The sequence below is a fragment of the Phasianus colchicus genome, chromosome 3, assembly GCF_987193195.1.
Source record: "Phasianus colchicus chromosome 3, bPhaCol1.hap1.1, whole genome shotgun sequence".
Taxonomy (NCBI): Eukaryota; Metazoa; Chordata; class Aves; order Galliformes; family Phasianidae; genus Phasianus; species Phasianus colchicus.
Window position 1 is genome coordinate 70,819,904 of NC_143438.1, and position 12,361 is coordinate 70,832,264.

The following is a 12,361-nucleotide window of genomic DNA, read 5'->3' on the forward strand; positions in this document are numbered from 1 at the left end:
ACGGCTTTCACTTCTGTATCTCACAGACTCGGGCTTCTTAACTCACTGGACACAAATGAGGAAAGAACTCATAGATGAGTGAAGGTTGGAAAATCTGGCTTTCAGATTATAGGTCAGACTCCTCGGAGTTCCTTACAGCGTTAATACTGCTAGGAAAATTAAGGACAGAGTGGATATGAAACACTGCTACTCTAAACACTCCACTCAGAAGGAAATGTACTTATTACACTTCCCACAGTTGGAAATTGCTCACCTAACATGAAAGGCAGTCTTTCATACTTAATTTGCTTGTGGAACATAATAATAGCATGCATGTGGCTGAAGAAGGGAGATTTTAAGTGTACTCCTTTAACAACTTAAAAAAGTTGGATGAGACATTTTAAAATTATTCTACATATTTCAAAAGCCAAAATGTAGGTTTCAAATTTTACCCTTCATATGTTAAAAAAAAAAAAAAAAAGACTGTATGAAAACTACATATAAGATTTTTATTTTGTTGCTCTGTATGCGCACTTTGAAGCAGACTGCTTATGTGAACTTAAAACTTCTTTGCTGTATTCATCTCATTTGATGAACGGGACAAGATGCTCTGGTGAGCCATTATGATGGTGTAGTAAAGTGGGTCTGTTAGCTGAAGGATCCATGCATAATTTTCCAAGAAGTTGGAGGCCTGATTCAAGGACCCGCAGGCAAAGAAATGATTTCATCATTAGTTTAGTCAAATGCAAGTTTAGAAAACTGGGTCCTATTTTAACATGGGTTTCCTTTGTGATACAAGGCAAGTCATGTCAAATCTTATCTTCCTTTGAGGCTCACTGATCTGACTGCTCCTTGTTTTCTGAATTCCAAGTGCAGGTTGCTGAAAGCCAGGATACCAGAAATGCCAAGTGCACTGGAAGGTAGGGTGGGTTGACTGAAGCCATTAAACGACATGCTATGGACTAAAAATTGCTGAATATTCAGGGCTTTGTAATTTCCGTTGGGCATCCAAAGGAGAGTGCTTGGACTTGTTCAAGATTTAGTTTCTCAGAGGTTAAATAGTTGGGGCTGTGTAACTAAATTCAGTCATGTCTGTGGAGGAACCAGAAAGAAGAGATACGTGAGAATTAAAATTGTATTCAACATCTAAGTTGAATGCTGTCTGTTAAAATAGTCCTGGCAGTGCCTGTTATATTTTGAATGTAGAAAGTACTAAGTGGGATGCAGATCCTCCAGACATGATCCCCTGTGACTCCTTACCCAGAGTGCTACACCAGTGCAGTGGGTGCATGGAGGTAAAAATCATGCCTTCGTGGGCAAGATACACATCTCCAGTGTTCCCCTGGCAGAGAGTCACATCCAAAATTCATCTGGATCTAAGAAATGCAAAAAATGTTTAAGGCATTGCTTGATTCTACTTTCTGAGGTAAAAGAATAACACAGACAACGTAGATCAATCACATAATTTCATCATCTTCTGGAAAGCAGCAGGAGATACTGTGATGCAGGAATGAGACTCACTGTGCAGATAATCCCAGGGCTCGTGACAGAATCATTTTGGAAAACAATTCCTCACACAATTTGTTCCATGTTTTATTTCCAATTGATAGTCCTGTCTTCCATCCTTCCTTCTAGATGGAAAGGATCACAGGAACAAGTCACATATGATAGGACAGTTACCATCAAGCTATATGGCATCAGAAAGGCTGTACTTTCCTCTCTTTCTGTCAAAAGAAAGGCATTTTCAGCAATTCTTACCTATCTCATAAAAGGGGCAGTGATGGCCCCAGTAGCAACCCCCTCCAGGAGTGTGGCTGCTGGGCTCAGGGCTGGTTCAGGGATGTGGCAGACAAGGGCTGTCCCTTCCTTGCATGATGTGGGAAGAGGCCCCAGACAACCTTATCAGGTCTTGTCCCATCCCTGGGGAAGTGCCTGAAACCACTGTAAAAACAGCAAGGTGTCTTGAGGGGGTGCTACTAATCTACGCTATTTGGAGTTAAAGAGAAAGTCATTTTTAACAGCCTTGCCTAACCACCATTTTCTGCACCTATATTTGAAAACCGTGTACGAAAATTGACCTTTTCTGATAAAATTAAGTCTCTTTTCCCCTTTGAATCAATTCATCACACTCTCCTGACCAAAATGTTGTTTGGATGAGATCCTATTTGTATGGCTGAAAACCTTAAGACCATCTATTCGTCTGATCAGGAGAGCATTCCCCAGCCACAAAAGCTCTCACTTATACAATGAGCCTGTCCAAGTTAAGCTGCAGGGTACCACAGAAATCTCATATCTCCAGATCAGGTCTTCCCCTGTGCCACTTAACATTGCACTTTTTGAGGAATCAAACCAGCCTCTCATCCCCATGTGTCTGCCACAGTTTACTGCTGCCCCCTCCTCACTTTGGCTGCTGCAATAGGCTGCAGAAGCACGATGACAAACAAATCAATAGATGGACAGAGCTCACACACAAGCTTTCCCCCCCAATTGTTGCTTTTTGGAACTTAAATTATTTCTCTGCGACCCAAACTGGAAGCACTGGATTCAACATAACCAGAGTCACAACTAGAAATCTTGGCTGCTGTATGGCTATGAGGAAGACTGTTCTCCTCAGCCACTGATTGCCTTTCTGCAGTACCTGATGAAGTGACAGGTTCCTGTGAGAATTATCACTCTGATCTATCAATAGAAAACTCTACAGCAATATGGGGAAAAACCAGTTATGTATAACATGTAACATCCTTCTTTCATTAAGGATTTATATGCCCAAGTCCTCTTCTTACCATGCCTAGCTATTTACTGTACTTTTCAAACACTAAAAGTTATAAGTCACACAAAAATAAAATGTTTCTTCAGCCCAGCTTCTTGTATTCTCCAGAGGTTTCCTTCTTGGCCTCTCAGCTGCAGGAAAGACTGTCTCTTCTCTAAATTCCCAGATGAGTCATGATAAAAATAGTGTGGCACTTGCATTTGCACTGAGGCACCTGCAGCATCATCTGTCTCCCAGCTATGAGGCTGCAGATTTCTTAGCTGTGCACAAGTTTAAATACAACTCTCTGTCACCATAAGCATCTCTGCAACTCTGCAAGCTCTGTAGAAAGAGACAGCAGAGAGTGCATGTTCTGAACAGTCTAATGACATACATACAACATTATACAAATTATCTACATCTACATTTATATTTAGATTTAGAATCACATGATTTGGAACTTTTTTAGGCCAATCTCCAAAATATTTTACTGCTCATGCTATGTTAGTTCCATGGAAATGAATTTATTTCAGTTCTTAATCTTTTTGTTTGTGTCCATTTTATTGTGATTCTTATTTCAACTGTATTAAAAATACTCTTTTTTGAGTGCTGTCCATTCTAGCTGTTATTTGTCAGTCCTAGATCTAATTTCATCTCCACTAAAATATTTACTTAGAATTTTTATAACATTCTAATTGAATTTTCAGTCCACTGTGATGCAGTAAGATATTAACCTTGAATATATTTATTTCAAGTTCATAAATAGAAAATTAGTGAATTTTATATTGATTTTATATTGCATTTTGTATTTCTATCACTGTCCAGGCAATGTTGCCACTCAACATTATTCTTGTTCTCCCTCCATCCCTACACTGCTCAGCCTGTTGGCCCTCCTGGTGCAGCCCAGAGCAGCCGAGCTGAGGGAGGCCTGATGGCGGCTGCAGCTCCTCACAGGGAGCGGAGGGGCAGCGCTGAGCTCTGCTCTGTGTGACAGCGACAGGGCCCGAGGGAACGGCATGGAGCTGCGTCAGGGGAGGGGCGGGTGGGGGTCAGGGACAGGGGCTGCACCACAGGGCGGTGGGCATGGAACGGGCTGCACAGGGCAGTGGGCACGGCCCCGAGTTGCTGTAGTTCAAAGGGTGTTTGGACAGCTCTCAGACACAGGTTTTAAATTTGGTTGGTCCTATGTGGAGCTGGGAGTTGGACTTGATGATCCTTGTGAGTACCTTCCAACTCAGGATATCCTATGCTTCTGTAATTCTATGGACTAGTTCTGACAGCGCTAGCAAACTGCACAGCTTTTATTTCTAACACAAAGCTCTTGGTTCTGCAGCTGTTACTTGCTAACTTAAATGACCTATTGGATCTGGGACATATTCTGAGGCCAACTTACTTTGGAGGAGAAGCTTAATGGAAAGTGAAGAAGAGTTGGGCAATTTTGAAAACTCATTTCCCCATTTATCTTCCAGATAGTCTTGCTGCTTGATTTGATGTCTCATGTTCAGGTATCAAATCTGGACGTGTACAGCATAAGAGGATGTGGAGACACTGGACTGGTGGATACAGTGACAGGAGATTCTGCTTATGAAAACAAAGACTTAGTGGGGCGAAAAAAGCAACAAGAATGGCTTTATGGGTACTTTAAATGTGTGTCACGATCTCACAATCTCCTCCAAGTTAACAAATTGCATTTTAGAATCGTGTTTGGTAATTATTGCATTCATACCTCAGAAGTAAGACCCAGGCATTATGGTTGGTTGGAATTCATCTGAATAAATAGCAGTTTGCCACATTCTTAACAAAAACATTATTCATTAGAACTACTACATATAGCAGCCCTGAATAACATTTGGCAATTGCTTTGGGTATACATTACTAAAACGTCCATAGATGCATACAAATTGCTTGGTGTGCTAATATGAAACAGGGGCAGTAATGAAACAGTAGAGTGAGTATTAAGCTCCAGGACTGCATTTATTCTGCAAAATGTTCCTCTTGCAATTTGTAAACATCTTAGAAACTCGAGTGTTTTTGAGCTATTTAATGGTTGTTAGTCATAAGACCTGGTTTGTATTTGCTGCAGGACCTGCTTGCCCCTTTCCTTCTCCAGAAGGCATGAGTAGCATGCTGACTTGGTCAAATGTTTTTCATGTATGACAGCAATAACCCCTAAGGTCTCCAGAGTCTTTTGAATGCAGATTCCTGAAGGCAGCTCTCATAAAAAGATGCTATGAAGAAAGTAGCCATAGATGCTGGAGTTACTGGTAGGAGGGCAGTTGGAAGTGTGTCGGTGTGATTCCTTGCCTTGTCCTTAAAATTAAATGTCATCTCTTCAAATCATGTGTGACTTGCTTCTGCCCCTGTTCATGGCTTTTCATTGAAAAAAAATAAAAATAAAAATAAAAAAAAGGGGGAGTTATGCCTCTAATGAGCCAGAAAATAACTGCTCTTAAAAGAAACTTATGGTTTGTTTTTTTTCTTTTCAGGAAGAGGTTTGGACAGGGAGAAAGCATTCTTTCTCTACATGTTTGTTTTTTTTCTTTTTTAATCATATATAAATATAATATCCTGAAAAATAAAGGAGGATCTAACAAGAGAATTTTTAGGATCTTGTTATAATATATGGACACTTCTGGATATTTAAAGAAACTATGAATGATGCTGTGAGATGGACGTGCCATTCCAAACAACAGAAAAACTTTGACATAGCTCCTTGGAAACACTGAACTTTTAATAGCAGTCTAAATGACTTGCTCAAGGTCTTGAAAAAAGTTTGAACAAATAAGAATCTGAATTTCTTTATCTCAAATTCTGCATTTTATGGCTTACACTCCAGTCCAACCACTGAAATCTGCTCATAATCTATTAACCAAATAAACACTCCCTCCTTTGCTGGGATCCTAATGGTTTCCAAAGCATTTTCTTCCTGTTCAGACAGCAATTTGGAGGATACATTGCAGCCACTTAAAAGCCAGAAATAGGATTCAAGAGTCATAGCTTTGCAGATGTGTTACCCATCACTGTGACAAGTCTATGAAATGAATCTGTTATACAACCAACTTTAATGTTGATAGGAACAGTTTAGGTTCTATAAGGAGAGAGGATTAGAACTCCTCTTGTGGTCCATTTTAAAAGTATTTTATAGAAAGTTAAGACAATACCAATTCTTAATCTGATTTCTGACTCAACAATGAGAGAAGGTAAAGTCGTGCGTTGTGAAAAAGAGTAAAGAAAAGAATGTGGGAGGAAAGGGTAGCCAGAGCCTGTTGTTTCTTGTGTTCTGGGTGATGAAGATCTGCGAGCAGGGATCTGTGATAATGCATTTGGAGAATAAAAATATCAGAAAGGATAACAGAGTTCTTTTTTTCTGTATTTTCTGCTGCTTTTCTAATATCTATTACAAAGTTCTCAGGAAGCCAAGATTTCTTCATTCTTAAAAGCAATGCGTCACTGGGACTTCAGTATCTCAGAACCTGTTCAGAAGCAGCTAGGCATCAGAAAGATAACATTTCTCAGAGGTACTTCTTCCCTTGTATTGGAAGTAATTATTTACTTAACCGTCAGTAGAATACATAGCAAATAAAAATGCGTAAATATGGACCACGACAACTCTCTTCTTTGCTTGCCATTCGTATTTTAGGAGAGCATCTAACAGAATCTAGAAATCCAAATTTCATAACCAACTCCTGATTTTTGTTAGGCTCATGAAGATTTTTGATAAGGTTGTGGTAGCAAAAGATATTCACTTGGCCTTGAAAGAAAACACATTAGGTCCATAGCAGAATAGTAATCATAAAAGGGGTGCGATAGAGTTGTAATTTATTCCCTTTGAGCTTCTACAGTGAACTGAAATTAGCACATTTTTATTATGGTTTCCAGTGATGAAGTATTTAATTACTGAGAATGGCATCATCTAAGTGCATTTTAGAAACTGATTTAAACTTACCTTATTTAAATTACTTCAAAGACTTTTGGCTTTCTAGAGCCAATTTAAATAGGAAGAAGAATCTACAGTTAAAGGCCAGTTCTTTGCAGGAAACCTGTGAGTTCATCTGAAGTTCTACACTAACAGAATTCAGCTCTGATTCACACATATAGTATTATTTACTTCTATATTGAGGCCATAGAATCAACAAAACAAATTTTAAATGTGTCTGTGAAGAGAAACTGCTTCTTAAAAAGAGAAAAGAAAATTGTTTTATCAGATGACACTGGCCTTCACTTCGGAGTGTTTTCTGGAAATGGGTACACAAGGCAAATATGTGACATACATATTATATTATATTATATTATAACTCTCTAATTTGTGGTAATCAGGCTGGAAGAAACTCTGGTCAGAGTTCCAACAGCAGCTAATGAAGGCATTGCTTACCTTTTCTTGGTGGAAACGAGTAGGGTGCTCTGAGGAGAAACTTGTCCCTCTATCTCAGCTCACTGAATAGTGCAACATGGGGAAAATGGAAGTCCTCACTTTCTTGACAAGGTTCCTCCTCTCCAGATAAGTGTAAAAGTGCAGTTGGAAAGTGGTACTCTTGGGTTACACGTGCAATAAAAATGGTGAAATAGTGCATAGATTTTCTGTTTGATGAAAACTTCTGCTCAGGGATCTATTTTTAATTTAAAGAATAAAAAAATACCAGGGAGAACTGCTTTTGAAACTTCTAGCTATGTTTTGTTATGTAACATTGTTAAAATGTTGGCATTGGAATCCATTTAACTGGAAGTGTGGGCATTTAGAAATTGTTGAGAATCCTGAAGTTTTAATTAAATAGTGTTAATTATACACTCTATATGCAGTAAAGTTGCTGAGAGTCACATTCATAGCATATATGGCACATCACCACTGAATGATGGGCAACCACGTCAGGAAGGCAGAGTATATTCTCTCATTTTACTGTGAAGGTGAAAAAAGGGCATTGTGCTGCATTAACTTGAAAAGTCTCTGCTTTATATAATAAAGACTCTATTTACTGAGTTTCAGCTTAACGTAGGGTATCTGAAGAAAGAGATGATCACGGGTTTTTCTGTCTTTTAGCTACAGGTAAGAGTGCTGTAACGCAGGAAACTTCAGTTTTTAACTTGAGTATCAATGAATTTAATGAGAGATGAGTAGCTAAAACCTCACACAACACTTTGAACATATTGAGGTCAATGCCTGCTAGTCCATTGGGATGACTGACAAACCAGCAAGGAACTACATATAGACTTTGAATTAAGTAAATAAGACATCACTACTGTAGCAGTGGTACATTTGTCCAGATTAATAAATATATTAGGGAAAAATAATTATGCAAAAAGAGGGAAGTTATAACTGACTACGTGACAGCTGAGTTGAGCTACTGTAGAACACTTCTGAAGACATCTTCATCAGTTCACAAGATGACAAAAGATAAAATGGCATCATTTATCAGGACAGCAGATTTGGCCTATAATTAATTTTCTTTAATGTTTTTGTTTGGGTGTAAATAAGTTGTTGAAAAAGCAACCGGTGTAAATAAGTTGTTGAAAAAGCAACCTTTGGAAGTGTCATCTTCTGTTAAAATCAGTACAGAGAAATGAGCACAAAGATACAGCAGGGATACACATAGTTCTACACTGTGACATGGTTGTCCTGACCAACAACTAATTATAGAATAAAATGATCTGCCCATGCATAGGAGATAACCAGTTATGAGGGCTGGTTCTCACCTCCTGGTATCTTCTCACTTCCCATCTCTGACATTCTTCAGATGACTATTTGCCAGCTCGGCTTTGCCTGGAAGCATTCCTGGAGGCCAAGAGACTCAGGATACTAAGCACATTGTAAACAAAGATCCTGTTAGCTGTTGCATTTAGGTGATTTTGCCTGGAGGACATACTTGAGGCAGGAAAGGTGAGAAGGTGAGCGCACAGACTCCAAACCCATGAAGATCACAGAATCACAGAATCGTAGGGGTTGGAAGGGACCTCCAGAGATCATCGAGTCCAACCCCCCTGCCAAAGCAGGATCCCTACACCAGGTCGCACAGGTAGGCGTCCAGGCGGGTCTTGAATATCTCCAGAGAAGGAGACTCCACAACCTCCCTGGGCAGCCTGTTCCAGTGCTCCGTCACCCTCACCGTAAAGAAGTTCTTGCGCACATTGGTGCGGAACTTCCTATGCTCCAGCTTCTGGCCATTTCCCCTTGTCCTGTCTCTGCACACTGCTGAAAAGAGTCTGGCCTCGCCACTTTGCCCCCCCACACCTTAGATATTTATAGACCTGGATCAGGTCCCCTCTCAGTCTTCTCTTCTCAAGGCTAAACAGACCCAGCTCACTTAGCCTTTCCTCATAGGGGAGATGCTCCAGGCCCTTCACCATCTTTGTGGCTCTCCGCTGGACTCTTTCCAAGAGATCCCTGTCTTTTTTGTACTGGGGAGCCCAGAACTGGACACAGTACTCCAGATGAGGCCTTACCAGGGCAGAGTAGAGGGGGAGGATCACCTCCCTCGACCTGCTGGCCACGCTCCTTTTGATGCACCCCAGAATGCCATTGGCCTTTTTGGCCACAAGGGCACACTGCTGGCTCATGGCCAACCTGTCGTCCACCAGGACACCCAGGTCCCTCTCTGCAGAGCTCCTCTCCAGCAGGTCATCCCCCAACCTGTACCGGTGCATGGAATTATTCCTCCCTAGGTGCAAGACTCTACACTTGCTTTTGTTAAACTTCATCTGGTTCCTTACTGCCCAGCTCTCCAGCCTGTCCAGGTCTCGCTGAATGGCAGCACAGCCTTCGGGCGTGTCAGCCAATCCTCCCAACTTCGTATCATCAGCAAACTTGCTGAGGGTGGCCACTATCCCCTCATCAAGGTCATTGATGAAGATGTTGAACAGGACCGGTCCCAGCACCGACCCCTGGGGAACACCGCTGGTTACAGGTCTCCAACCAGACTCTGCACCGCCAATGACAACCCTCTGTGCTCTGCCAGTCAGCCAGTTCTCAACCCACCTCACTGTCCACTCATCTATCCCGCACTTCCTCAGCTTCGTTATAAGGATGTCGTGGGAGACAGTGTCAAATGCCTTGCTGAAATCAAGGTAGACTACATCCACTGCTCTCCCCCCATCCACCCAGCCAGTGACAACATCATAGAAGGCTACCAGGTTGGTCAAGCACGACCTCCCCCTGGTGAACCCGTGCTGACTACTCCTGATAACCTCCTTTTCTTCCAGTTGTCTGGAGATGGCATCCAGCACAATCTGTTCCATCACCTTTCCAGGGACAGAGGTGAGGCTGACTGGCCTGTAATTACCTGGATCTTCCTTCTTGCCCTTTTTGAAGACTGGAGTGACATTGGCTATCCTCCAGTCTTCAGGCACCTCCCCCATTCTCCAAGACCTCTCAAAGATGATAGAGAGCGGTTCAGCAATCACCTCTGCCAGCTCCCTCAGCACCCGTGGATGCACCCCATCGGGTCCCATGGATTTATGAACATTGGTGTTGCCTAGGCGCTCTCGGACCGCCTCTTCCCTGACTAAAGGGAAGTCTTCCATTCCCCAGACCTTCTCACTAACCACCAGGGCCTGGGATTCCCGAGGGGGAGCTTTTTCACTGAAGACAGAAGCAAAGAAGGCGTTCAGTATCTCCGCCTTCTCAGCATCCCCCGTTACCAGAACACCCCCCTCACTTAGTAGGGGACCTACATTCTCCCTAGTCTTCCTTTTACTGTTAACATACTTAAAAAAACCTTTTTTATTATCCTTTACCACCTTTGCTAGATTCAATTCCAGGTGGGCTTTAGCCTTCCTCGTCGCATCCCTGCAGGCCCTGACAACATTTCTATATTCTTCCCGAGTGGTCAGACCCTTTTTCCACATTTCATGGACCTTCTTTTTCCCTTTGAGTTTGTGCATGAGCTCCTTGCTCATCCACACAGGTCTCCTGCCACCCTTTCCTGATTTCTTGCTCACAGGGACGCACCGATCCTGGGCTTGGAAGAAGAGCTGTTTAAATGCCAACCAGCTCTCACAGGCCCCCTTACCTTCTAACACCCTAGCCCACGGGATAGCTCCAAGTAGGTCCCGGAAGAGATCAAAGTTGGCTCTCCTAAAGTCCAGGGTAGCAATCCTACTTTTTGCTTTGCACCTTCCACTCAAGATCTTGAACTCCACCATCTCGTGGTCACTACAACCCAAGCTACCCCCAACTTTTACTTCCTTAACAAACCCGTCCTTATTTGTGAGAATAAGGTCCAGTAACACCCCTCCCCTCGTTGGTTCCTCCACCATCTGCATCAGAAAGTTGTCTTCGACACATTGCAGGAACCGTCTGGACCGCTCGTGCCTGGCCACGTTGCTTTTCCAGCAAATATCTGGATAATTGAAGTCCCCCATAAGCACTAGTGCCTGGGATTGTGACGCTACTTTCAGTTGCTTGTGGAAGGCCTCGTCAACCTCCTCTTCCTGATCAGGGGGCCTGTAGTACACACCCACAACGGTGTCACCCATACCAGCCTGCCCCTTGATTCTCACCCACAAGCTCTCCACTGCTACATCACCCTCCCCCAGGTGGAGTTCAATACATTCTAGCTGCTCTCTCACATAAAGAGCAACTCCACCACCCCGCCTCACCAGCCGATCTTTCCTAAAAAGCACATAGCCCTCCATGACAACATTCCAGTCATGCGAGCTGTCCCACCACGTCTCCGTGATCGCAATGAGATCATGGCCTTGCGACCGCACACAGATCTCCAACTCTTCCTGTTTATTTCCCATGCTGCGCGCATTAGTGTATAGACACTTTAGGGAAGCAGCACCCCCCTGCCTCTCTCCATCCCTTTGAACTCCACCCTTTTCACCCATCGAACTCCATTTTGAGCCACGAACTACCCGCTCAATCCCAGTGGCCCTCATTCTGTCCCCTTCCCCCTTCATACCTAGTTTAAACACCTTTCAATGAGCCCTGCCAGTTCCTGGGCTAGGATCCTCTTACCCCTTGGAGACAGGCTACTTCCATCTGCAGCCATCATGCCAGGCGCAGAGTAAATTGCCCCGTGGTCAAAAAAACCGAAGTTCCTGTGCTTGCACCAACTTCTTAGCCATTTATTTATGAGGCGGGTTTTTTGGATGCTCTCTGTATCCTTCCCTGCCACTGAAGGTAGGGAAGAAAAAACCACCTGCACACCCGTTCCTTCAACTACCCGCCCCAGTCCTCTGAAGTCTTCCTTGATAGACCTCAGGCTTCTCTCAGCGACTTCATCGCTGCCAGCCTGAACTATCAATAATGGGTAATAATCAGAAGGGCCAATCAGACCAGGAAGTTTCCTAGCAATGTCCCTGACCCTTGCCCCAGGGAGGCAGCACACCTCCCTACGGGTAGGGTCAGGCCGACATATAGGGCCTTCCGTTCCTCTCAGCAGGGAGTCACCTATGACAACCACCCTTCTGTCCTTCCGGGCGGAGGCAGTCTTGAGGCGTGGGGTCGACCACTTCGCCCGAGGCAACCTTACAGGTGGACCTCCCTCCACCCCCTCACTCACCTCTCCCTCGAGATTCAGGGCCTCAAACCTATTTTGCAGAGGCACCTGGGGAGCCGAGGATGGTCGGGATGGAGGACGCCCACTTCGCCGAGCTGGTATCCTTTTCCACTCCTCCTCCTCCCTTAGATTGCCTTGC

General features: G+C 43.4%; 1 long non-coding RNA gene across 3 annotated transcripts; it reads right to left on the reverse strand.

Moving 5' to 3' along the window:
* Nucleotides 1-501: 501 nt before the first annotated feature.
* On the reverse strand, nucleotides 502-9,288 carry LOC149918664 (uncharacterized). 3 transcript variants are annotated; one of them, XR_016465247.1, is made up of 5 exons: nucleotides 7,101-9,288; nucleotides 4,122-4,306; nucleotides 1,738-3,070; nucleotides 1,501-1,610; nucleotides 502-1,355 (listed from the first exon to the last, which is right to left on the reverse strand). It is a non-coding gene; the product is annotated as an uncharacterized LOC149918664 (long non-coding RNA). The 3 variants fall into 3 exon arrangements; XR_016465248.1 differs by having other exon boundaries at nucleotides 502-1,071; nucleotides 1,240-1,355; nucleotides 1,501-3,070; XR_016465246.1 differs by having other exon boundaries at nucleotides 1,501-3,070.
* Between the last annotated feature and the right edge of the window lie 3,073 nt (nucleotides 9,289-12,361).